General features: G+C 39.3%; 1 protein-coding gene across 4 annotated transcripts in view; it reads right to left on the bottom strand.

Moving 5' to 3' along the window:
* CDH11 (cadherin 11) overlaps window positions 1-27,383 on the bottom strand; it is a 317,396-nt gene that overhangs the window by 260,965 nt on the left and 29,048 nt on the right. For all 4 annotated transcript variants that reach the window (XM_062586727.1, XM_062586733.1, XM_062586729.1 and 1 more), the window contains exon 2: window positions 25,845-25,998. The gene's annotated coding sequence lies outside the window, so the exon portion shown is untranslated. The remainder of the gene's footprint in view (window positions 1-25,844; window positions 25,999-27,383) is intronic.

Here is a 27,383-nt window from a genome sequence, read left to right as displayed (position 1 = left end):
CTCATCTGAGAGAGACACAAGGCCAACTAACTTTTGGTATAACTAGGACTACGAACAGGAGCACTTGTGCTCCGATCCTTCAGGAGATGAGCTGCACATCACTTCAGTTTTCCCTTGCAACAATCACTTTTTTTTAAGTGACTGGCATTTTACTTAGTCATAACACCTAGTTCTAAAACATCAGCTTGTATCACGGCAAATCCAACAAAATAATCTGGCAAATTGATTTAAATATCCAAATTACACCTGAAGTGCAGAGGTCACTACTGCCACATAAAAATAAGGTTATTATCAGTCCTTAATAACCTGCCAACACGTGAAAGAGCAAATCACTGAGGCTAGAAAATGCTATTGAAGAAGGAAAAGTTCCTGACTTGCCCATCGAAAGCTCTCTGTCCCCTTCCCTCTTCTGAATGTTCTCTAAAATCAACCACACAACAGGTTATACTAATTTTTAAACAACAGCAAAAACCTGCAAGTTTTAACAACCTCCAAATCCGTTATTTCACAACTGAAGAGAAACTGTGTACCTCTCCAAGGTAGTATTAGTCTTAATATGATAGTCAAATCACAAAAACTATTTGATACTATGTTTCTGAATCTTCCTGAATTTACAGTTTAATGCTGGGAAAATAGTAACATTTCAGTTTGCATTCATAGGATCATAGGATAATTCAAGGTGAAAGGGACCTCAGAAGGCAAACTTGTCCAATCTCTGCATGATGCCTTCTATTTCCAGGTAAACCAGGTGTGCACTAGCACTCTAAAAATTAAGTTCAGCCAGAAGATCAAATTTCAATACTTTAAATAATATTCTACAAACAGTAGTTAACCTCTTATTTTACAAGCAAACAAATGGTATATTTAATTATGTAAGAAATTTTTTATCACTATTCTGGAATTCTGACGTGTCCACTTAAAAAAGCACAATGAGATTCCTGAGAAATTACAAAATTCCTTCTCTCCACAATGTACATGTCACTGTATTACACATTGAAGTCAGGAATGTTTGAAATACCATAGGTCAAGGAGAGGGACAGGAGAGCCAGACAGCATCCTCACATAGCTTGACACCAGAAAAGCACAGCTGATTCGAGAGTTGTATTTTCAAAGCCTTCTAAAAAATTTGGAAGTTTTCATTTATGAAGTCTAGGTACTTCAGTCATTAGATGCTCTTCAGTAACAAGACCCTACAAGCAGCTGACCTATACTTCTGCACATCCTGAAGGACCAAGCAGCACTGCAACGTAGTAGAAGGAAAACGCATCTCATGAGATTTCCTATTGGGCTAATGCCAGGGATTCTTGCTACAAAGACTAACTGTTATATTCTTATTACGTCTGCCAGGGCAAAAGAAGAAATAAGAGATAAAATTGCAAACACTAATTTGGAATGAACAAGTTTAAAACTCTAACCCAAACACTACTTAAAGTTCTGCCACTGGCTTTGAGAGTGGGGGAAAAGGTTAGAAGAGTTAAAAACAAGGCTGACTGGAAGGATGGGGGGGCTGTGCAGAGCAGGGAGGGGGGAAAATGCATTAAGGAAAGACTGGAAAAAGTTCATCTTCATAAAGCCAGTCAGACAACAAGGACTATGATGTCAACCACAACAAATACTCTGGGCAAGTTCTTCCACAATGATTTTCCCCTAAATCATCAGCAGGTGCGAGTAAATTAATTGCTACGAAAAATAACATTAAGTTCATGCAAGTGGCTATGAGATCGCTTTGGTACTGTAAGCACAAGCTTTGCAGTCAAGAGCAATTTCCTGAGGGCCTCCAAAGGCTTCCTATTGCAGTACAAAGGAAGTCATTCTCACAGAGCACACGAGGGCAACAGGGGCGAAAGAAATGAGCATTAATGATCTCCATTCATTAGCAGGAAGCTGTTAAAAGTTCGTGGTGCTTAATCATATTAAGTAACTATTGACCAGCCACAATTAAAAAAATATTTAGTGGTCTGCTATAGAAAGCTGTAAGTAGGTACTTAATCAGTTCTCAAATAATCCATTTCACTTGTTTTTATGGAGTATATTTGAACATTAGGTCTAAAATAACGACGTTACAGTATTATCTCTTCATACGAATATAAATTTACTCAACTACCACTATTTTAAGGTTTTTCCCCCTCAGCTGCAGTCTCAAAATTCACTCTTTGAATGCTCAACTACCATTATTTTAAGGTTTTTCCCCCTCAGCTGCAGTCTCAAAATTCACTCTTTGAATGTGAATTCAAAGCCACACCTACGCGGCTTCTCCCCCCCACCAACACCCTGGATTTACCAACTCCCACAACTTCTCATCCAGATATTTAAAAATATCTCAAAACACCATTCTGTCACCAGTTTCAACCAATTTCCCACCAATGTACTGACCACTACATCATTTCTGACATAAAAATAAAAAAAAAAATAAAAAAAAAATAATAAAAAAAAAGCTTGAGTTGAGTTTGTAACACAGGAAAAAGCAAGGTAAAACACAGTAACTGCTGAAAAAGTTTCACATGACTCTGCTTTTTCTTTCTCTGAGCCTATCAACCACTTAGACAGCATTTTTTTTTTTTTAACAGCTTTCAAACTTCATGATTAAAAAACCCCTTATTTTCAAAGGTTCTGGGTAGCTCTGGCGCCAGGAGCTGCTTGCGATGGCTAAGAGCACGCTCCCTGCACCCTGCCGCCCCAGCCCCTCGCCCCAGCAGTGGCTCCGGCCGCTCAGGAGCCCGGTAACAAACCTTGCGTACAAGCAGCGTGCAGGGCACTTCTGCCTCTTGCTCCAGACCACAGCGATCCTTCCCGAAACAGCCCACGAACGCGCGCCGCGTTGTGCGTACCACGCTGGCTGCCGAGGGCAGCGAGCACACCTTGCTTCCCCCGAGACGAATAAAGCACCACTGTCATTTGCAACACGAAATACCAGGCCCTTAAAAGTTTACTCATTTGTGCTGTAAACATTAGTTTAAACATGAGGTTTCGCATCATGGCGACGGCTCTTAGCCAGCCCACGGCAGAGCGCGGCCCGCGTCGGGGCTGCGGAGCCGGCAGCGCCCGACCCTGCGCTTCCCCGCCCGGCAGGCGCCGGCAGCGCCCGACCCTGCGCTTCCCCGCCCGGCAGGCGCCGGCAGCGCCCGACCCTGCGCTTCCCCGCCCGGCAGGCGCCGGCGCCGATTCCCGTTTTCCCCCCGTAACGGTCTGCTGGTCCCGAGACAGGCACTGCGTCCCTAACGCACGCGGTCACGGCTCACAGCACCCCGCGGCTGGTGCTGCCCCTTGGATGTCACCTGAACACGTAAGAAGTTGATTCAAAATTAACAGCCAGTAAATACTGAGCCAGATTTCAACTTCTCAAATAATTGTCCTTAAAATACCCATTGTGCCTACGTTGGCAGGAGTCCCTGCTGGAGACACGTCATGCAGGCTCTCCCGACTGTCACATCCCACCGGGTCATTTTTTACTGCAGATTTCTATCTTATTTTTAAACAATACCACTTCCTGAGGCTCTCGATGCCTTCAAACATCCGGATACGCTCTTGCATGGCGAGAGATGTTACAGATATATCGGCTACATGTTTTGGCTGAAGTATTGTGGAAAAAACATTTCGAATGAATGAAATCCTGGAAACATGTTATGATTTGTTATCCTAGATACGTCTGGAAATTTGTCATAACTTTCATAGCTTTCCTCTGATACTGAGCATTGTTTTGACAGACCTAAAACTTTGTGTGTGATTTTGTTAGTTTTGAGTGAAACATTCTCCAGAATTTTTTCTCAGGGTCACAGGGAAATTTATACAAGGAGAGAGGACAGAGATTCACGACAGGGGAATCGTTCCACCACTCAAAACACATTTCTAGAAAGCAGGAAAACTGAGGTCCATCCTAGAACAAACTACTGAACTGGGAATATACAGCATCCTGTATTGTAACAGTGAATATGTGACTACTAAATGCTGACAAGTATCTCTGCTCCACATGACAAGATTTTTCATGACATTGCAACATTTTAAGTTATTTGACTAGAGAAACCCAAACAAACGTAGGAAAGGCTTCAATTCCAATGTATGTTCATCAGAACGATACTGAGGTCAAACAGGAATACTGCGAGACCTGTCCCTTGAGCTTCCTCCAAAAAAATCTCTTCATTGTACATATATTTCATATTCATTTTCATCTTGTGCCTGTGTCCTTACTCTTAAAAAAACAAAAAAGAAAACGTACCACACAACGCAAGTAATTAAGTAGTTACCTACCTACCTCCTCTCCACATAATTACACGAGCAGGATAAAGGAGATTTCTAGGTTTACTTGTATATTCTCTTTTTACAGAGCTTATGTATCAGTAAGAAATCAAAATATTTCACCTTAAATTAGATAGTGTTGTGCTGCAATTGATATAACTTATGGCACTTCAATTTGACTTTTTTTAGATGATGCAGAACAGCATCTAACCTTTCAGGTTTCCTTTTCTGAGGGAAAAAAAAATCATCCTGAAAATACAGCCAAGGCAATGAAATTGCCTCTTTCACTGGAAAGAAAGTTATTTATGTTACTTGGGACTGAGGCACAGCTTAACAAACTATTACAGAATAGTATCTTTGATTTTAAATGGAACGTCAAGCATAGTTATAAAGCGGTGAACCTCAGCTGTCCAAAAAAAGTGCAGCATATTGCATGCAAAATGAAAGACAACATGATAGAAAACTAACCAGAAAACTTCAATCGCAGAATGAATGGCCCCCGCATCGGTACAGATACGTATTGCTACTCTGGCTTACGTGGCTGTCTGGTGGTCTTCTGATCTCTGTGGTCCCTAAAAATCTGTACTAGCACAAAAAGGAGAAAGCAAAAGTTCACACAAGCGTGTACAAGAACAAAAAATGTACAAATACAATCAAGAACCTTCCAACTACATTTCTGCCACAGACAATTAGATATAAAATTTAAAAAAAATGTTAATTGGCATAAAATTCACTTGATTTATCTAAGCAGTTTCAGTAACTTAAAATACTCTGTAGGATATGTGGAGCATTCAGCAAAAGGCAGGAAAAGTTACAAGCACACTTCTCGGTCGCTCTGAGCGCCATCCTTAGAAGACAAAACAGGATCGGTGCCACTGCAGAGGTTGCAGCTGGGCTGGGAATGCTGCCACGAGGGTACACAGTCGCTCAGCGCCTGCGTTGCCCACCGGCATGCCGCCAGGCATGCACAGACATCGCAGTGGCGGGTACTTCACCTGAGATACTCAAAACAAGCAGCGGGCACCATGTCTTGCCAAACATCACAAAAGCAGCAGTTTTTCACCATAGAAAATGCAGTACTCCATAAGCCACCACGGCAGAGCGAGATTTGGCATCCTCTGAGCTTCTGCCCTTTCTTAATTTCTTTTGCATACACGCACCGATAATTCACAAGGAGCTTCAAATAATATTCAATACTATGTTCCCAAGATGGTCTAGCTCTATGACAATTTATGATATCTGAAAATGGCAGGTGAAACGTTTTACACAGAGATAGTCTTAAAGGTAAGCGATGTGAAAAGGAAGGTGAGACTCTAGTGTCATTCTCATTTCAATGGGTGAAATGGAGGATTTAATCAGCCTACCAAATAAAAATGAAAGTTGCATGCGGTCGTGACTGATCTACGCAAATTTCATAGTCTCAAGAGTCAACAGAGCAGTTTAAGTTTTGAAGTATGCGTCTTTTACAGCTTCAGTTAATTTGGGTCTTTTCACTACAAAAACATTTAAAACACCTGTCATTTTAAGTTATGAAGTTATTATTGAGTTCAGCTAACAACAGAATATTGCGTATTACTGACATAATTAGTAACCAATTTTCTCAAAAGACTGAATTTCTTAGGAATGTGACAATGAGTCCTTTAATCTTCATAAACTCTTTCAGGATGCTATACTGACAATTTCATTTCCAAAAGTCACAGATGACAACTTACTGCACTCGCACCTTTGTTTGACAAATTACTGCTAATGCCACGAGAACGCACATCCAGATGCTGATCTGTTGCTTATTCATCCACTACTGTTTGCTAATTGGAGTCAAGTACTCATGAATACGTTTTTATGCAAGCCTGATGCAGCTATCCATTTTCTGAAGGACTACTAATAATACAGCTAGTAACTCTTCGAAGTCTCCACTTACAGCAAATGGAGAAACATGAGATTACAGTGCTAAGCATGTCTGCATTCATCAGTGTTTCCTGTTCACATCAGAAGGGATTACTCTTACTTCTATGACTGTATTGTCATTTACTTTATTATAATCACTCCTCATTTACTGCATTACTTACGTTAATACAGAAACTGGACTGTTGTTGGCATTTTAGTAGAACGTTTATCTTACTCTGTTTGGCATCTCATTCTTTATATTTGTAGCCATGAATTATAAATTACACTCCATACAATTTTACTGTATAATATCCCTCTTTAATTATATAAACTGCATAAATCAGATTTTAGACTGTATTTCTGATTCTTGTAAGTTGTTATAAAATTGTTACCACAGCATTCTTGACTTTTTATGAAGTGCTCAGAAAACTGTTTTCTACAGATCTCCACTGAAAATACAAAAACCAAAGGAAACCCCTTTGACTTGCATTAGGATTTGGATGCATCATGTTGCAGCCACGTTTATGGCATGGAGATATCCCAGATTATCTCCGCAGACATCTGTATAAAATAATATGGTATTCCGTGTAAATAGAGTGGAGGAAAGTTATTTTACCCAAGACTGAAAAGAGAGCTAAAGTCAACAGCAGGTTAACTTCCTACACAACAGAAGGTTTCTCATCCTACTGCACACCAAGGCAGACAAGTCTTGGAATAGATCCCAAGGACTTTCTGGGAAGCTTTTAACTGAATAACTACTTCTGAAACATTGAGTAGGACAATATAAATGACAATACAGAAATACACAGAGGGGTTAAATATAGATATAATATTTGTACATGCCTTCTGCAACTAAAAGCATTATTCTTAACACTGCAGTCACAGTACTAAAGTCAAGCAAATACAGATGAAAGGCAACCTATTCTGAAACACCGTCCTGCAGCCTTCTGAGGTTTCGTAATGACATGGCACATTCTTCCTCCCAGCGAGGGGGGCGATCATGTCTGTAGGAGCACGGTGTATTGGGCAACAACTGGGGGTAAGAGGAAAGGGGAACATAAGACACTATAAGAACATTTCAGAATCAAAATGCACTACAATTTTTATTAAGGAAATTGGGATAAGTTAATAAAAAAATTCAGCCATCCTTAATTAGCATCCTTCATGTAGACTGTTTGAGGTTAGCTGTTTGATTCAAGGGATGGCCTTACTCATTTAAAAGAAAGCTGAACCCCAGTGCTTAGCAGGAGAGTCATATCATTGGATCTGCTTTCTTCCAGATGAAGAATAAAGTTGTTTGATATTTAAAGATGCTTCGGGGGAAAAAAAGTTATTATACAATGGTTAGATTCATTCCACCTGTGTTATTATTCTTAAACTCCTAAATTCTTCTATAGTGCTGCTCTTCAGATAATCAGCTACAGAACATCAAGAAGTTGCAGAAAATATGTCCATTTGCTCATTCGTTCACCCACAACTGGGTTAAAAGATGTAACAAACTGCTCTGAAAAATTCAAAGACTACTACATAAATTCAAAATTTTTGTTATATGTTTTCTTTTTTTAAGTCAATATAATGATTTTCTGAGAAGTGAATAAAGCCCGGACAGTTAGAAGATAAAAGCTTTAACCTTTTTAAGTCAAAACTATTCAACTACTCTCCCCCTATTAACTTCTGGCTATAGCAAAGACTTCTTGATAGCTATATACTTAATTCTACTTTATCCAACAGGTATGGCAGCTAGCATAACTTTACAGGGAAAAGCAAGGCACTTCTTAAAGATATATTGTAATAAACAAGATCAGTAACTTTTCATTTCTTACAAGACTCTGGGACAGGCACATTGCAGTTAGACAGTATTTACATGTGAAGCAACGACTGAAACCAAAATGATGCTAGATATGTTAATATCCTATCATTAAAGTACCTAGTCACCACAAAGTCCCAACGGATGCCCTACATCTGATGATTTAATCTACCACAAAACAAAACAAAACAGACTTCCCTGAAAATAAGGAATTTTAGAGAATAGCAGATAAAGCAGCAGTTGTTCAGGTCTAAAACAATAGCCTAAATGCATAGCATGCAAGGAAAATTCTTTTTTTCCTACAGATCCAGAGTGAATTAAACTTTTATTAAAACTCTCTAGGGATTAAATTTATCATTTTACAACTTTCTAACTTAAACCATATAGTTGAGATTATAGTGCACAGATCAGTCTGAAACTACATGAAAGATGTTTACAGCTTGTTACAGGAGGATATTCACAAGGCTTGTTTTCTCTTTCAAGGAATCACAAAGCCACATGCCATGCGTAAACAAGAAAATCCACAATATTTATTCTACACCAAAGATGTCTTTACCAGATAGCAATAAATAAATAAATAAATAAATAAAATTAATTAAAAAAAAAAAAAGGTCTCCTTCCTTAACAAAACTTTGAAGCATACACTTCCATTTGCTAAGGCCACGCTCAAGTGTTGCCTGTAGTAGTTGCCTATAGTATTCTGTGACGTAAAGGCACGAATAGAAGTTCCTACAGAACAAAGAAAAGATTTGACAGTGAAACTGAGCGTGGATCTAATTATTCCTGTGACATTTGTTTAATATATTTTAAGATTAGCACCATACTAGGTAGGAACTTGTTTTTAGAAGCCTTTTTTCTGAAGATAATTTACTAGAGGAACTTGAAAGCTATTTATAAACTGTGCTAAGAAGACAAAGTACATTTTTAAAGCCAGCTTGACTATACATAGCTTCTTGTATACAAAAATTGCTACCACTGCTCATGTACTTTTAAAAATATTTTAGAATAATAACAGGTCAATGAAAAACTTCACTGTGTATTTCCTGCCTGGAAACTTAAGTCACTTGGGAACCACACTATGTTCTCCTAACAGTTAGCAGCTAGCAAATTATGAAATACCTGTAACCCAGTCTTAAAAATAAATAATTGAGCAAAATAAATAAAAAGTTCTTAATTAGATGGATTTTTTTCCTCCTTCAAATTTACAGTCTGCTGGTTCAGTAAAGAGGTAGTCTTTGATAATAAGGGCCCTGTTCCTCCTACCACTGCTATTCTCCTTAAGCTACTTTAAGTATAGTTTAAGCTACTATAAAAACTGATTGCTGAAAATAGGTGTATACTACTTTCAACAAGCAGTTGGCATTTCATTATTTAGGGACGACATATCATTACAGTAGTACATTTAAAGGTTAAAACTCTAGTATGCTGCTGAAAATTTTAAGTGGTACACTGAAAAGCCACTATCATTATTTATAATGGCCTTCCCAGCTGCAAAATGTGGTGCATGGCACAAATTAAATGTTTGCTGGGAGAAAATCTTCTCTAGTAATAACAAATTAAACAACAAACTATAGGTGGTTAGCTGAAAACTAATTGAAGCGTAACCAGACATGAGTCTGGAAGGCATGTACCCCTTTACAGTCAGTCATGAGTAATTCTGCTCAGTATTAGTAAGAGCAAGTTGGAAGTTTGTCATCTTTAAACAATGCCCATAGAAGAAATATGTTGTAACATGTAACATTCTTAGTAATCTACCTGTATGCTTCCAATGGCCTATGTTACCTTTCTTAAGGGACACAAACTTAATTGTCTTTAGGTCCCAAGTCAGTCATTTGCTAACTTAACCCTTTGTAGTGAAAGCTCCTGTGCAAAGAATGCGAGCGACCGCTATTTAGAAGTTACATACAGAGTATTAACGTTGTTGGAGGAATATGCTATGATTGAATCGTGCAGGAACATTCAGCTTGCAGGAGACAATGGCAAACTGCTGACCTTGCCAAGAGAAGGCAGGCCAGAGCTTATCTTCTGGGGTGAATTAAAAAGCAAACTGTCCTTTACATACAACTAAAAAAAACCACATTCAAAATAAAAACCCCAATATATAAAGGCAATAGTAACTATACTAACATGAATTTCTAATCATACTTGCGCTGCTATGACAGAACACAATCAGTTCAAGACAAACAAGACAGATCTGCAGCATAACTGGGTAATTTGAGCAGCAAAGAACTCAGAAATGAATCCTGAACAGGTGTAGAGTAAATTGCATTCAAATACATGGCAAGTCTACACTTCTTCAGAGGAACTGGAATAAACTTCAAGGCCACTTTATGCCATGAATTTCTTAATCATCTAAGACCACCAATATCATTGCTGATCTATGGTAAAAAAAAAATTCAGTATGGTTGATGACTGTTAACTACTTATCTGTTATGGAATCTGTAGTCACCATTTTAATGTTAAATTTAATGAGCATTTTTAAAATTTAAAATTATGCTGAATGTATATAAATCACAGCATAAATATCATCATGAAATCTTTTTCTTAAGGTAATACTAAAACTTTTGTAAATATTTTGTACAACAAAATTTTTCATCAAAAATAAGAAAAAAAGTTTATGCTACTGTGGGTTTAATTGATTTTAAAAGGCTATGTAATTGTACAAGACTTTTTTTGCCTGTGAACAAACAAATTGGATGACATTAGACATGAGCAGAAGAAAATCTGCACAGAAGGATGCACATTGTGGAAAACTGCAAATAACCCACTGCGGCTTAGGTAATTATATGGGAAGAGAATACAAGGGTAGATACTGCCTATATCCACAAGGAACTCTGCCAGAAATATGGCCAATTAGACAAAAACCAATATTTAACACAATGCATTCGGACTGGCATTGTAGTTAGCTGTGCATACCACATACAATTATGAAGCTCAGGGAGATTTTTTTGCCCTGGCGATCATGGTCAAACAATTAGCTCATCTTCACTCCCAAAATATGGCCAACACAGACCCATCGGCAAATGTATTAGTTTCAAACCGACAGGTACAACATGCCATCCCCCCAATTCTTCCCCATCTTTCCCTAGTTCTCTGATTCTCTTCTTGGGATGAAAGAGATACTAATTACCTGGCACAACTTAAGACACAGAATTGCCAATACAAACGCAACTGGGATAAATATTTGCATCTATTACTTAAATAAGGAGAACAATCAATTCAAACACTTCCCCATCTCTAACAAACACGTTCTCAAGGAACAGTTTATTTGATAGATGTTCCCCTGCCCGAGAGAAGCAATTTTGGAGCAGCTAGTTACCATTGCAGATTAATAACAATAATAAAGTTTGTCTGAAGAAAGTATGGCCAAAAAAAAAAAAAGGAAAGAAAAAAGAAATCCACATTTGCCTCCCAAACATTCTGATCTATTCTCTCATTTCTTACTAATTGCTCAACATTTCAGTATGCTTTAAATACTTTAAGACTGTTCTATTTAAGCAATAGGTTTTCTAGTCACCAGAAAACTGCACCTGTTCCAGGGAAACCTGAAGTGTTTTGACACACCCAGAGCCAGACAAAAGGGCTTTGCCATGCATTCACAGAGCAAGCGACAACAGGGCTTGGAAGGTCCAGGGGAAGCTACAGAGACGCGGTGGCCCCCAGGACACGGGCGCTCTTACAGAGATGCACGTTCCGGTGCTGTGCTCCAAGCCGCGGCCAGGACTGCCCGCGCTCGAGGGAGGAGGCAGCCCCCGCACCCCAGCAGGGCCGCAGATCGGTGCGCCTCGGCTGGCAGTACGCCCACCTCGAGACCCTGCCCGTTGCCTGCAGCTCGGCTCTGCTGAATCAGCAACGTTACAGGTTTTCCGTGCTCTGCTCACGCAGCGCCAGCATGGGAGGAAGTTCATTCCTGTTCATTCAACAGGCACGCAGCGTGACCCGCAGGTTTAAACCCCAAAGATAAAGGAGCTACTGAAGCCGTTTTGCAGACGACTGCTAGCTCGTCATAACAACCCATATCGCTTGGATTTCACACTAGCACTTTGGAAGAAAAAAAAAAAAAACACACACACACACTGTAAAGAGAATCTACTAACTTCTGAGCTTTTAGATCTCTATTTATACAACTTGCTACATCAGAATTTGAAAAATCAGATGAATTACATATTTAAAAACAGTTCTATTTTAAACTACCTAAGGAAAGAGAAAAGAAAAAATAGAGGATTTCCAGTGGAGTTTCAAAGTGAGATTCAGAGTCTGCCATTCAAAAAATAAAATTACTATTATTATACTGCTGTATAGCAGAATACGTTTTCTTTCTTGTAAGAGCCCTGGATTGGTTGGTAGAGTTAGAAGGTTGATGCCTTTGATTCAAGGCATTTTTGAGAGATCAGCTGCAGTTGTAGCCCTTCATTCTACAGTGCAAATTCTAAAACAATCTACAGATCTCCATCCAGCAGATCTGTTTCACCTAGGATGAATATAAAGCACCTTGTAGAACAAGTACTTCTGTGCTCAGTTGGAAAAACATTAATTCATATTTTTGTTTAAAAAAATCTTTTTAATGTAATTACTTTAAACAAAGCCATTTTTGGCTTGTGCTGTTCATTTGAAAAGGTGGTAATTTAAAATGCAAACATTAGGGACTTCTAATTAATACAGGGTATAAAGCATATTTACACTGCTCATCTGAGAGACATGAAAAAGAGGATAGTGTTTTCACTGGAGAAAGCTCACAGGTGCACTTGACTGTGTATTTCTCATAACTTCTAAATGCAATTTTTAGAAAGGATTCTGCCCAGGCTTTCCTACATGCAAACCCACTGCCACAAGTTACAAGAATCATGACAGTACTTAACCTTTAAGTGGAAGGTCTTTTCCTCTCTAAAAGCTACAGGCAGGCTTTTAAATCACAAAATAGCCACAAATAGGACTAGATTTTCCAGAAACTGTATCAGCGAACCTACATGGAATTGGACATATTTTGAAAATGCTCAGCAATCAACAGCTCGTTTACAGTAGTGACAGTTAATGAACATGAAGGTATTTTGAAAATATTTTCAAAATTTACTAAATGCTTATGCTGGGACCATTCCTTTTCCTTTGTATCATTTTGCCTTTTTAATTTTTTAGCATATGAGCTGTTTCTTTCAGCACTGGTGTCTCCTTAGAAGCCTTTGTCATGAAACTTCTGTCAGCCTGGAGTCATCTGTGAGCCAGAGAGAAGGAATTTAGGCTCACATATTGCAATTTTGTCACATCTCTTGGTATTCTCTCAGCCTGTAGCATGTCCTTGACACTTCACAGATATTCACTGTCTTCTCCCCAGAATGATCTCCTGGACCCACCACCTAGCTAAAATCCTTGTGTCCTTCATAGATCATGTCTGGTGCCACTACCCTCCAGACAGGTAATACTCGTAAAGAATTGAGCTCTTGGGGTTGTTCTGGTTTTGTTTTATAAGGAAGTACATTTTAGCCAGGTTGGGATACTAGTTGAAGCTACACAATAGATTATGAGACACAGGACAAGATTGAGGAGAAAAGGATTTGAGGTAGTGACAACCTCTCCTTCAGCCATGACAGTTCTCCTATATGAGATGCCTAAACCCCAGGGAGGCACAGCTGTATTTACATTTTCCTCTTCCTTTTTGTTGTCCTCTTCCACTGAAACCTTATAGGGACATGGTAGTAAAAGGAAACAGAAAACTGAGTATTTGTAAATCAAACTAGTTAGGAAATGAGAGTCAAAATGGTGTGAAACTTTCAGAGATGGAAGAATGTATCCTTGTGGCTAACACTGTCAGATTTATTTCACCATACACCACCTTGGAAGTTTCCAGCCTGTGGCATGAGGTGATATGTCAAATGTTAAGGTCAAGGTGGGGAACAAGGTGAATTATGTTGGGCAGGCAGAAATAACAGACTTCTTAGCATAACTGCTAATGAGTTACTCGTACTTGAGACATATTCATCAGGTTGCACTTAAACATAAAGGGTACTCAAATGACCCTTGTCTCCACAGCATCATTTATCTGCAGCTAGCGGAAAAATATAAAATGAAGAATAGGCGCACAATCTGACTTAAAGAAAGCCATGTGTGAAAGCTGAAAAGCAGCACTTAATCATAGCTGAACAACATTCAAATGTTTGTTTTGACCATAATTCTTAAATAAGACAATACTACTTATTTTCATCACTAGTAGAGGATTTAAGTCAGTGAAAATACTTCAGATGTTTTTGCTCCCTTCCTCCTCCTTCAAAGTGATTGCGTTCTAAGGTGTTTTCAGCTTCAGAATTTCTTAACAGTTAAGAGCACAGTTCAGTAAACATAAGTTTTTAAAGCCATTTTAAGTTTTCAGACAGGAAGAAAAACTCTCCAACTGACTAAAGCTAGTTGAAGCAACATTCATTCTAAAAAACATTTTATTCCCTCTGCTTGTCTGTCATATTATAAACAACAGCGGAGAGGGAAGGGGAAGTAAAGCCAAAAAATCAAAAACATCAGTCAACACATGCAGCATTCAGATGATTATGAACGTAAGAAGTTCTAACCATTTTCTGAAACTTTTCAATTTTTTTGGTTTCTTTCATCCTTGTAAGCTAACTCCAGAACTGCTCTGAGGTTAACATAATCCTGCCAAAGCATCTTAAGCCAGCCAGTGCCTTTGACTCTAGTAAGAGCTGCACATGTATGTTCAGGCGCTAAGAGCACTGCAGCATTTATAGCATATGGTGTGACTGGAAAATAAGTTAAAACTTAAAACCCTATTGCAATGTGTGCTCTGAGTGTAGCTATTAGACATGTCAGGCTTCAAGTCACTGAAGAATCCTTTCCTGAAGATCCTTCTGAAAGTCTTCTCATTTACTAAATTACTGTGTGTCACACATTGGTCTTCCAAGTACACTTACAGTCCTAACAATAGAAGCAAGGTAAACATCACTTAATTGAATTGATGCAATTATTAATGCAAAGAAGATAATGTGTCATCCTACCTATCTTTAGCTATAAAGAAACTTTATTAGTTCTGTGAAGAAAGTAAGATGATTTGATCTCTCTACTATTCTTTAGTCATTAAGAATGCATACATCAAAGCTGGCTTATAAATCTCTTCTTTTAATCACTGCACTCCAGGGAAAACTCTACTGAAGATCCTGAGCCTTCAGAGTAGGCATTCATTACCAAACTCAGACATCTCAGAAGTGGTTCTACTCATTTTAAAATTCTCTCCTTTCTTATAAAAAAGGCTATTCTTCAGAACCATATAACCTAAACTACTAGTTTAGTTCATATTAGTTTGGTCCCTTACTTAAAATGCTTGCTGCTTTGCTCCTGACTGTTTCAGAGATCTAACTGCAGCATATACTGCTACTTTATCTACTCTCCTACCTGCTACTATGTCTGAGCTTCCATGAACATTACGTATGACAAACATTTAACCATATATTTCACATTTTCTGCATTTATTAAAGAGTTCAAATTCTCATCCAAGTGGATTGCTAACGCAAACTCCTCATTGATTTAAACTCATCAGTGATTGGACACAACCCTGTCTAACATGCTCTAGGTGACCCTGCTGAGCAGGGAGGCTGGACTAGATGATCTCCAGAGGTCTCTTCCAACCTTACTGATTCTATGATTCTATGATCTCCACTCCATTTGAAGTATCACAAGAATGGAATTCATTTTGTTAAATGGATCTGGAGAGTTTTTGGACGAAAGTTCATCACTGAAGGAAATGAACTCCGAGAGCCCTGGCCAGAGGGTGGCAGGGGCATGCATGGGAAGCCCTCTCTGCTCCGCCACCGAGCGTCACACCTGTTACAGCAAGATCACAAGCCCTGGCAACAAGCCCCATGTAAAAGCCTTTAGCAGTATGAGATAGGAAAATATTGGATGTTTTGGACCACGTTAAAGATGAAATCTTTCAGATAAAATGCTGAAAGTTACCTTTTTGATGTGTAAACAGAGAACCCAATCATACGTCAGATTTTCAGAAGAGCTCAAATCTCATTAGGCATATTTGAAGTAAGTCAGATACTTTTATCAATTTATTTTGGGGAAAAGACTCCAATATTTGACATGCTAAATTCTTCTGAAAATCTGGCTGTGCGCATGTAAAACCGGACCTTCTTCAGACTATATACGATAGCCATAAAGATTACCTAAGAAGCTGCCTTCTTTTCCTCAAGAGATTTAAGTTCCCTAGATAGTTTATTCCAAGAATGGAAAAACTCATTCTTATTTACGTGAAATAAAAGGTCAAGACAAACATTTTGCTATGTACATAGTAGACAAAATTCTCACAACAGAAAAATAAAGATCAGTTATCATTTATAAATCTTCAGTTTACATGTCCACACTCAATTTCAACAAAATTTGACAGAACTAGACTGAATATACATCTGTGCCTATTTTCCCAAAATTATCAAAATAAAATTATCTTGATGTCAAAAATACATTTTTACTTCGGTTTTGTAAAAAATGGAACATCAACAGCAACGGTTCAAGAGGGAGCTATGCGTAAAAAAAGGAGACATCCATTGTTCATGTGCTCCTATGCATAACTTTGAACTCAGTAAGTATAATGGCAGAAGAGCAAAAACAAGGAACATCTTTAATCCAGATTTAATATGGAAAATGGCTAGGACAAACACAGTTATTTTAATTTTTCCTTTTTGGCTAAACATAAGCCAGACTTCCAGATTTAACAAATACATTTTAACCTGAAATTAAACCAAAATTATATTAAAATTAAAATTGAATTATTTTTAACATAGGCACCAAAACAGCATTTAAAAAATGCTCCATTAAAAATTACATTTTCAAAAAATTCTGACAGATGTAATTTTTTTGCCATCTATTCTAGCCAAAGTAAGAATTCAACCCCCACCTCTTAAGAGATTTTCAGGATATTGATCAGCTGTAACCAAAAGGTTTCACATTGTAATTCATGAAAAAATGTATGTACATTTGATCAACTGGCTTTTCTTCCCAATAAAAGTGAGCATCATTTTAAAATAATAAAATCAAGTTCCAACAGTAGCACAACTAGCTCTGAATTTCTAGCTGGTGCTCCTAAAATAAGGACTATGGAGTGCCTAGATAAAAAAGCAACCAAGATGAAGGAGAACCTGTTTTTAGCTGATAAAGAAAGAAGACAATGAAAATTTATGGTAAGCTATTAAGTAAAACCTCATGCAGGATACTATAAAAAGTGTAATAAGGTAGTTGCTTTTCCTTCTTGTAAAAACAACCATCTAGCTTCTGTACGTGGAGAGATTTCCTCCCACCACCACCACTAACTTGCTTAAAATAGTAAAACAGGCACCAGCTTCTCAATAAGAAGTGGGTGAATAAAGAAGTTGTACATAGAAGTTGTTGTGAAATAAGTAGAAATAACAATTTAGCAGTGTCTCTGAAAAAGCAAGTATATGGTTCTGAACAGTGCAACGGAAGATCAACAGGCTTAAAAGCCGGCAATAGCTTAAGCACCTTGCAGTATGATGAAACAATTTCGCTGCTGTAACTGTCTTTGGAAAGGGGCTATTCTCCTTCATATGAGGGCACTGAGCAGGGCACAGCCTTGCACTTCTTGCACATACGGGGAACAGTAAGTGAGGATATGCTGCACTCCTTACTCTCAGCTACTAACAAACCATGTGCAGCCTGAGGGGTTTTTGCAGGGTTTACTCCTTTTCAGCTTACCCACTGCCCATCTCTTTGTAGACAACACTTTCACAGCTCTAGTCACACATTTCCAATCACACTACTGGTTCTACTTTCACATTTTTTCCCAAGGAATGCAAAAATGGAAACCTGTTCTTTCATTAGCAGTATCTCCGTTTCTAAAATTGCCTACCTCTTAACTCTAGTCCCACTTGTTCATCAACAACTCCAAGCATAAGCCTCAAATACCTTATATGCAGAAAAAATTTAGCTAACAGAGGCTAGAAATAAGTAAGTCATAGTAAGCGAAAGCTGAGAAGTTTCCCTTAAAATCCAAATTCCATAGTGGAAGGAGCACATCTGCTTATTTCCAGCCTCTGCCATCATAGCAGGCTAATTCCAAAGCAGACCTTCTCAAGGTACTCGGTTTAACTTCTGTTAATACAAAAGATGTCCTAGAGCATGGGAATCTGCAAATTCGAAGAAAAGAATAAAAAGGGGGATGAGGAAGAGCAAGAAAAAAAATATCAGTTACATATATTACATTTCTTACCTCTTATAACTTGGTTTTTATTTGCTAAAAATAGAAAGCTGAAGCTGCCTTTGAGACAGTTATAAAAATATAATGTATCAGTTTCCCTTGGCTCTCTTGTTCAAGAAAGTGTATCTTTTTTTTTTTTTCCTTCCTTTAAGAAAACTGCCCTGCTGCAAAGGGCATTAGAAATAAAGATTGTATTTCAACTGAAGACAGAGTGAGCAGAAAAGCTTTCCTAATTATGTTGCTGATTACTTTAACAGTCTTCCATTTGACAATACAATTATACTGAAAGAGAGGAGAATGTCTTTATTACACTGAAAAATGAAGAAAGTGTGGTTTTTTTCTGCTTTAAAATTTATGGACTATGAGCCAGACATATAAACTTCACTTGAACTCCAAAAGGTCAGATAAACTTTCTAAAAATATCTGTTTTTCCCCCACAGAAGTATCTAAGCTACATAATAATTCATATTTTATGTTCTTTTCAGTAGCTCCTTCACCTACCAGGAACAAGCTAACCTCAAACCTTAGCAGTAACAACAAACTATAGCCTCCGTTACTGGTCCTATTTCAATGCCTGCTCTATTGTATTTCTATTTTTATTACACAGAAGTCAGCAAAGAGTCATAATGACTCTAACACAGCTGGCAGTGCCAGAGGTGCACTACACCTCAATATCTTAGTAACACCTAATGAGCTTAAAACCAAAGGAAAAAAAAAACTATTAGAGCAAACTGTTGCTGTAAAAGGTAACCGCAAAAGGCTACTGTGCTAACAACAGAACGGCATCTACCGCAATCCTGAGCGCAATAAATCACCATCTTCCGAGGGCTAACCTTCAGCGTTCATCTTTCAGCTGGTCTTTGTAACCCTCTTTTGCAGACGGGTGACAGAGGGAGGTGAAAGTCAGTCCCTCCCTTTCCAGCCAGCAGTGCAAAACCCCAGCTGGCTTCAGTTAAACATCTCACTGGGTTCGTGTGGTTATCGAGCGCACGGAGCTTGGCAAGCCAGGGCTCGACCCCAGCCTTGAATTTATATCCCTAGACGCCGTCCAGTGTCTGGCTGGATTTGGGTATGTTCTTGGGAACTGAGCGTGAGACAAAAATAATCCTCTTCTGAGCACCAGTTGGGAAATAGTGGAGACAGAGTTTATCGAAAGGTTAGCAGGAACCCGTCGGTTCCTTGTGGCACCACGTTCAGCTGCTCTCCTGCCGAGGAACGGGTCTGAGCAGATGGGCCTACACGTTCAGCAACAGCCATCAGCTCACTTACATTTGTTTCAGATTTCTCTGGTTTGAGAGCATTACATTTATCTGCCTCTGCAGAAGACCCGTTTGCTCCACTGCGCCATGTAGGCCTACCTCACCAAAACCCAGGCTTCTTTTTTCCCCCCTCCTCTTTTCTGTGGAAATGTGTGCAGCCCCCCCAGCCGGGGCTCACGCAACCCTACAGTCGCCCTTGAAGAAACACATGGCTTTGAGACACCTCGCTCCAGCTAACCACTCTGCACGACACAAAACAAACAGGGAAAAAAAACTCAGCTCAAAGGCTCCAAATTACCCTATCTAACAAAATCTGACTTAAACTTTATTTGAGCAAGCAACAGACCTTTCTAATGCATTCAGCCACCTTCACACCACTCACATTTTTAACTACTGTGTCCTTTCCACACCAGCTTATTTGATTATTTTAAGAAGAAAACCTCAACAACTAGCTATCATTTAACATTTGGAATTAAGTTAATAGTATTTTATGAGTAGCAACAAATAGAAGTAGTGGGACTCGGATACAGCTAAACTCACTTGTTATACAACACTGCAAGCTTGTTTGCTGTAACAGCATTAAGTAATTTTTTCTACTGCTTTAAAAATAAAAAAAACCTTACCTGCACCATCCACAAGGGTTCAATTTCAACAACAGATTTCAAAGGTGAGGTTTTGAGGAAGAGAGCATGCAATGTGCCAATATTTACAGCACAAAAACATTCAACACCTGAACATTTCTCTGTACCAGAACGGGCAGGCCTGCACCATAATTGCTATCAAATGGTAAAAACACCCTCTTACCTCAGGAAAAGGGTTTTCTGATTTCTTCTTGTGTATTGGAGCTAAATTTGTTACCAAAAAATAAAAATCCACCATCTAGCCCTCTTAAGTAGCTCAGAGCAGCAAGTATCTCAGTTCTTCAGCCACACCTATATACATACATATATATATACACATACACACATATATATATAGAAAACTACAAGTTAAAAACCCATCTCCATGTCAGAGAATAAAAACAAACCTTTTAGTTCCTAAGAGGCAGCAGCTCCTGAATAGCCTCCAGGGAAGAGCCCTGTCTCCTCCCCAGCACTCATGCCCCTCGTTGTGCTCCAGCCCTCCCCAGGCCCCACCTGTGCACCCAGGTGAGACGCAACCCACAGCTGCTGGGAGAGAGGGAGGGGGGAAGAGAGGGAGCGGGGAAGGGCACAGAGCCCTGACTGTGGCAGGGTTAAACTCAAACCTAAGCTCACACCAAACATTCCTACTTGGCAGCCTTCAAAACTTCAGAAAGTTCACAACAGTCAGACTGAAAGCTCTCTGCAGTGTTGTGACCAGCCTGCACTGTGTAAGCAATTGTTTCATTCTGGTATAATACTCGCAAGAGGTTTGTCTGTAACTCTAAAACAAACGCGGAATAAACAGTTAAAAACAAATTCTGAGGTTTCAACGTATTTGTAAGGACAAATTCTCCAGCCTAGTGTAACGGAGGAATTACAGAATTGTAACACTGGACTAGAACTTGCACAAATCCAAGGTGATAAACTGGGACCTTAAATAGCATTCTCTTGCTGCATGCCAATGTATTAAAATACCTTTATTGCTCAATGTGTATAAAGAAAACATTTCAAAAATGCAAAATGTATTTCATTTTTACTTTGCAAGTTTTAGGTTGATGTACTATAATGAACATACAGAGAGTGATTTTCTAAGCAAGAACAAAACTGTTCCTCTTTTTTCTCCTGCTATTAATGCTGTATAGACTAATCTTGCAGATTCAAAGGGAAGATGAGCAATGAATAGTGTGCGATTCCTACTGTCCTACAGTATAATGCACCTTTGGTGCGCAGGTATTAAATCTCATTAACTGTAGTGACAGACACATATAGAAAATATAGTACATGCCATACTCTGTTCAGGAAAGGGCTGCCAGAAAACCTAGTAAGTCCAAAACCTCTGGACACATTTGCTATTGCCAAATAGATAACTCCAAACTCTTTAGCTCTTAATCCTGGCAGTTCTTCGCCTTTTTTTCTTGTTTGTTTTTTTATCTCCCTTCCACACTGCAGAGGGTGGACAGATTTCCACATCAAATTCTGCCCTACCATTTTACACTGGTGTTTCATTGCTTGGTACCTCACAGATTTCAATCGTGCTACAGAAGGTCCCACCCTCAAACCCCTTCCCTGCCGTTCTCTGCCCCCAGCCTGGGCTGGCGGGACTGCTCTCCCATTCCCGTCCTCTTGAGCCAAAGCCGGGCAGTGGAATTTAACAAACTCCCTGATCACAGTGTTCACTGAGCTCTTCTCAGCGGCGACAGAATGGGAGTCTGGAATGTCCATTACATTTTAGATATTTTTAAAGATGTTCTGAGATTTATCATGCTTCAGATATTTTTGTCTTATTTTTCAGTAACATTTTGCCATTTTTTACCTCTAAAACCTAATTATTTTATAATGCTCCCTCTACATTAACCTAAAATACAACAGTCCAAGTTTTAATGAAGTTACAAAAAAAGAAGTGATCTGAAGTTATTTTAAAGAATTCTAAAGTTTGTTAGTAAATACTAAATTCTCTGCCTCTGTACTTGGATTTTCAGACTTGAGGATGCTATCGGTTACACAGATCTGCTCAATTTTCAGCACTTAAAAAAAATGGCATTTCTTGTAAGAGACAACATAAGCAAATGTTTACAAGGTGAGGATCTATGGCTTCCCATTTTCAGATGAAGGATTTTTTGTTTTTAACGTTTTCAGGTATTTGAGCAGCTTTCTACTAAAGATATATAGCACACAAAATACACAGTAATGCAGTGTGCAATTAAGATTTTATTGAACCTCATTTGAATGAACCACATCGTTCAGACTGTCATATATTAAGAGCCTAATTAGACATATTTTTACTGACACAACAATAAATATTTTACTTTGTAGCAACTTGTATGCTAGCACCTTTGAGTTTAACTGTAATATTCATTTTCTGTTATTAATTGAATATATTCTAGGTATATTTATTCCTATAAACCTCTTGTTTTCCCTGAGAAATTGTATTGTTTTTAATCTACGAAATGTACTCTGAGGAAACCCAGCTCCCAGGGTCAAGCCCTGGGTACGAGCAGTCATCTTCCTGGTCTCCAAATGTACTTTCTGGAAGTATTCACTGCTGGATCACTGAGGAGAGTCAGAAACTCCACAAAAATCTCCTGCCAATCCATCATGTATGGAAAGAACTGAGAAACCACAGAGAGGCTTTAACAAAAAGCCCTAAGAGAGGAGAAAAATTGTCTCCTAAAAATGTACCAGGATTAACACAGATGAAAATACGTGTGCCAGAAAGTTAATGGAAACAAACACGAACAAATACTGGTTTTTCTCTTCCTTGAGGCGAACAAGCTGGGGCAGGCAGCCCCGCTGCCAGCCCCGCTGGGGGCAGCTCTGCGCCCGCAGCGGCTCAGGGGAGCGCGGCGCGCACGGACAGCGATCCCGCCGCCGGCATCGCCGCTCCTCCGTCCCGCCGGGGCTTCCTCCTCCTGCGGCACGAGGAGGCTGCGTGGCGGGGGCGTTTCATGGCTTGCAGGACACGAGGGTGATGTGGGAAAGGCAGGAGGAGGCGCGACGCCGCTGTTCGTGTTTTGGAGGCGCGGGGCCTCCGCTGGCGGCTCCCGCGGTGCCTTCCAGCCCCTCGCTCCCACGAAGGAGGAGGAACGGAGCGAGAGCCGCTCTGCCCAGGGCTTCCCAGCGTACTGCCACGCTGCTGGATGTAACGCAGTCGGTGCGGGTCACACTACAGCCTCTGCAAAGCCCCATCCCCCACGTTACGAGAAACGTGTTTTATGTTAAAGCAGGCCGACTAATCCCCCCGCATTCCTCAGCCAGGGAGCTGCCGCCTCCCCGGGCGCTCTCGCGGGCTGAGCTCAGGAAACTCCTTACATGGGTGTAATGGCTTCAAGCCTCCCATGGCAGCCTGACCGCTGCCGGGGGAGTCGCATTCAAACTTTTGAACCGCGGGTTTCTCACTGAAACCCGCACCTGCTATTTGTTTAGCTTTGGAAGATACTGAGTGAATTCAAATGGCAGAAAAAGCATGTCTCCTTTGAAGTCGCTGGTGTAATTATTTAGCTATTTCTGGGCAGTTCCTGAGAAAGATGATACATGTCTGAAGGATTTAAATAAGCTTGTTCCAATTTATATTATTTTCCGTTATGAAGTATAGCACACAGAGCTGGATTGCCAAAGCATTATGCTGTCTGTGCATCGGCTGGAAAAAGTCATGTCCCCGCGCGCGTATAACCAGGCAGGAGCAGCCAGTAGCAACGCTGCTGCGGTAAGGCTTATCAACTGGAACCAAAAAGAGGGGACTATTAGTATTCCCAGAATATCTCACTGAAGATATTAACTTCTATAAATTATAAATGCTCTGTCAATGACAACAAATTTAATTGAGGATCTCTATGTCGCTGTTTGTGTGGGGAAATTACAGACACTGTGGTAGTTAAGCACTTTACAAAAACACATAAACCAGTAAAATTTCATGGATCTGAGTTCCCAGGTCAGAGCCTGCTATTATTTTAAAATAATAATTTACAGTATTTTCATCATCTACACAAAACAGCTTTCTGAAACTCTTGGTTTTGTGAACTTGCAGCCTTTTAGAGAAAAATGGGGAGATAGAGGAGAATGAAGATGTTTCCAACACAAAAAAAATATATGCCTCAGCTATGTTTTTGCAAACCATTTCAAAAGGTGAATACCCTGGTGATAAAGCTAACCAGCATATGATAGATTATATATAAACTCGGCCCTCAATATTGTCAAATTCCTCTGAACTTCGAGAGCCCTACCTTCAAAAGAGAGTACCTGCTCTTCTTTAAACATGCAGGGGCATCTTTTTTAAAAAAAAAAAAAAAAAAAAAAAAAAAAAAGAATGGTTTGAGAATACACACAAACAGGCATAAATTCACAAAATGGAATTCCTTTTCTATAAAGGGAATACCAAAACTTTATTTTTAGTTTTAGGAGGAACAGGCCTCTTCAAAGACCTAACTGCCATCTTGGGTCCAGGCTTCAAGCGCTTCCCGGGGGAACTGGCACAGAGAGTCCCTGCAGTTTTGAAACATGCCCTATTTGCAAAGGTAGCACTTCAGCAGGAAAATCTCTTGTGTTTATAGGGTAAGTAGGTCACAGAGGCAAATATTTTCACCAGCTTTTCTTTGTGCACTTAAAATGGTCCTCCATTAACATTTAAGGAGGACTTGTCTTTGAAAATATTCATTTTATATGAAACATGACCTCCATGATCAGAGATATCTCTTTTATACGCTTAAGATGCTGATATACGGTTACATTTTTGTTGAAGATACTCTGATAACATCTATGGAAAAGGCTGTTTTGTGAAGCCTGCTTTCACAAATCTCACTGCTTGTTGAAATGATTGATCAGTAGCATCTTTTCTCATACATGAATGATAAAGGATACAAAGTCTAGAGCATTCAATTTGGAGTCAAATGCAGACTGCATATTTTAATTCCTTTTATTAATTGCTCTGTTATGAAATTCACCCTAAAGAAATACTTTACCAGTTGACTCCACCATTATTTGGTATCAAATCCACTCAGTATTCTATTTTTCTGTTTGTCTTTTGTCTGGACCAAGTTGTGTCTAATTTATTGCTGTATATCATTTGCAATAGGATCCGTCAAGTTTCCTCTCTTAACTCACGACACCTGGATTTTGTTATTTTTAAGACAGACAAGGACACTAGGGCATTCACTCCACACACTGTAAAAACAACACTTTAAAAGGGTGGCAGACATATGCATATAAACAGAAATCAAAAGCTGCCTCCGCTCCCAAAAACTTAAGAGCTTAAAAGAGCCAGAGTATGATTCTGATTTAACAGGGAAGGGTTTTTTTGTTTGTTTTTTTTTTTGTTAAGCTGCTTGGTGGCATGTCACAATTTAACGTGGCTAATGAGTGCATATAGAAGAAATTCCCTCCAGCCTCATTGCTGAGGTCAGCGAGGGCCGAGGAGCCTCCTGGCAAGCGCTGGGAGCTCGCTGCTCCCAAGTGCCACGTGCACCCGCACCTGGAGATTCTGGCGTTCAGCCAGACTGCTCCACGCACAGAAACTCAGCTATGATTTTCAGGTGGAAGTTTAAAAGACTTCAGGTATTTCAGACAAGGACTGGCATTGATAGTATCACTCATTTTACGTTTTTGACTTGGTTATGATAATGCCACATAATTAGTCCAAAGGATTTACTGCAACCAGCACACATAAAGCACAGTTCCCAGCTCAGAGAATGCTCATAGTTAAGATGTACAAACCACATTTTATTCCTTGTCCGCTTTTAGGCCACAGCTCTTTTCTGCATTTTAGGCCATTCTGTAATTCATACTAAGCTCCTTTTAATCTGCTGGTTTATTGAAATTACAAAAGGGGAAGTTACCTGGATGCTAATGCTCTCCGCAGTACGCCGCGGTTGGCCATTTTGTGATGCAACACAACTCCTTTTGAATTTTCAATGTAAATAACGCTGGAGGACATAACAGGAACATTATGAACGTGCGTGTTTTCTGTCTGACAACAAGAGCCGGAGAAGCCTGCCATGGACAGAGGGAACACATTTTGAGAAACTGAAGACCTCTAATTACACTGTTACAAACTTTGAAGAATTATTATAAATGTTCTGTGGCAATAAATCATATTTTCTTTGTTCACATACAGAAGAAACTCTTACTGAACCTAGACAGATAGTCTGAAATACACAAAATGCTAGTCACAGAAATGCTGTTTTCAGCTCTCTAGTTACAGCTGGTGTCATACTGTTCTCCGGTTGCACTGTGAACACCTTCCTTGGCTTTTTGCACTCCTTCACCCAAGTGTCACACTGCCTCTTTGGCTGCGTAATAACAGCAACAGAAAAGCAGGATTTCAAGATCATCTGTCTTCTTTTTAATACTTCATAAATAACTATGCTAGGACTAAATTAAACCTCTATTGCCAGAGTGTGGTTTTCATTGGGAAAAGCCTCGCAGAAGGAATAAGAACATAAATGACTCTAACGTCAGAGCATGGAGGATGTGGCACCACCGGGCCCACTACTTGAATTTTTCCTCTGCCTAACCATGGTTTTACCCATCCCTTACAATGTGCTGAGCTCCTACTAATACAGTGTACCATCATATTCTGAGAATCTTTATCTCATTTCATGAGCACTACGGCATCAACAGTATCACTTGTGTTAATCTTCTCTTCAGTAGACAGCCACGACGTAAAACATATGGCCATTGTTTTCACACCGGCTGTAATCAAAGGAGATAGAATGTGAAACGCTCATTTATGTAATTTAAGAACTTGCAACTGTGTTTAACTTCAGACTTGATTAGTAGGCCCATTGACTTCAAGAAGCAACTGAAAATCAAACGGGTTGTTTTAGGGATCAAATTTTAGGTGCCAGTTTTCAAAATCCTATTCTTCAGGGAGCAATGCATATTTATTAAAATGACAATCTGGAAAATAGCCAGAGCTTCAGCTATTCTAAGTTCCATGAAAATGTTTGGTTATACAAATTTCCAGTAGCTTCAGTGCAGGGATGCAAATTTATATTAGCAGCCAAGAAATGTTAGAGAAGACTTAAGAATTGTACTCTTTTATGTTATTCAGGATGCTTCCTTTCTAATTCTTCAGCAAGGAGTGAGACTACCTGATCCTTAATATGGACTGAACTGGTGAAGGGAAGATTTTGAGAAGCAGAGAGAGATATTTTTCATCTGCAGACCAACTAAATGCATAATAACTACTTCTTTCTGTTAAAAAAAAAAATAAAAAAAAAATAAAAAAAAGATCTGTATGATCTACTCTTCTGGAACAAGGTAAGTTAAGGGAAGTGAGAATCGTATTTCAGCAACAACTATTAGCTGAAATCCATAGCAGCAGTACCCCTAAGTTCTACCATGGACAAGTCAGGCATGTAACAATACTGGCC

The sequence above is a fragment of the Rhea pennata genome, chromosome 13 (genome assembly GCF_028389875.1).
Source record: "Rhea pennata isolate bPtePen1 chromosome 13, bPtePen1.pri, whole genome shotgun sequence".
NCBI lineage: Eukaryota > Metazoa > Chordata > Aves > Rheiformes > Rheidae > Rhea > Rhea pennata.
Note: the sequence above shows the minus strand (reverse complement) of the source record. Positions and strands in the feature narration are given on the sequence as shown.